The following is a 783-nucleotide window of genomic DNA, read 5'->3' as shown; positions in this document are numbered from 1 at the left end:
AAAAAAATAATTAAACTAATTTTTTTTTTATTGGCGGGGGCCACGCACGCGCGTACCCCCATGAAAATCGCTCAATATAGTAATATTAGCATATAGTTGTTAGTTAAGTGGGGAAAAAAAACGAGATAATTGTATTTATTGGCTTCTTTGAATTCTCCATTCAATCAACGAGCACTTCGCCATGCCCTATTAGCAAAATAATCCATTAATTAAAAATAATAATTAAACTAAAATTTTATTTTTATTGGCAGGGTGTCAGCGGCCGCGCAAACGCGTAGGCATCTGGGAACAAAAACAAGATAAATATATTTGACTTTTTTGAATTTTCCATTAAATCAATGAGCATGTCGCCATGCCCTAGTGCCAAATTAGTTCATTAATTAAGGAAATAAATAAACTAAAATTTTATTTTTATTGGCAGGGGCCGCGCACGCGCGTACCCCCTCTGCCACAAATTATAACGTCCACTCTCCCTCTTGGGGAGATGGTAAACCAACGCCCCTCCAACGTGCAATGGAGATCGTTGATTTAGGCCACGAGCCTTTTTGATCGCCCGTCAACCCCGTCCAGGTAAGTATGATTCAATGTCGCACACAGCTCCAATCTTATACCGGTTTGTCTGCTCTCTCTCTATTCTACTCCGAGATGTGGGACTAAAACTCGTTAACGTGATTAATTCCTCCCTTCTACTTTGAAGCATAATCAACAACAGAACTCCCTCTAGGTCGGTTACGAACCATAATAAAATCGAGCTTCGACTTTCAAGTCTGCCTTCCTTCTCGC

The 783-nt window shown here is 40.1% G+C and overlaps 1 non-coding gene across 1 annotated transcript; it reads right to left on the bottom strand.

Annotated features, from left to right (window-relative positions):
- Positions 1-417: 417 nt before the first annotated feature.
- Positions 418-578, bottom strand: LOC122035457. The gene has a single exon (XR_006127021.1). It is a non-coding gene; the product is annotated as a U1 spliceosomal RNA (small nuclear RNA).
- Positions 579-783: the final 205 nt, after the last annotated feature.

The sequence above is a fragment of the Zingiber officinale genome, chromosome 11B, assembly GCF_018446385.1.
Source record: "Zingiber officinale cultivar Zhangliang chromosome 11B, Zo_v1.1, whole genome shotgun sequence".
NCBI lineage: Eukaryota > Viridiplantae > Streptophyta > Magnoliopsida > Zingiberales > Zingiberaceae > Zingiber > Zingiber officinale.
Note: the sequence above shows the minus strand (reverse complement) of the source record. Positions and strands in the feature narration are given on the sequence as shown.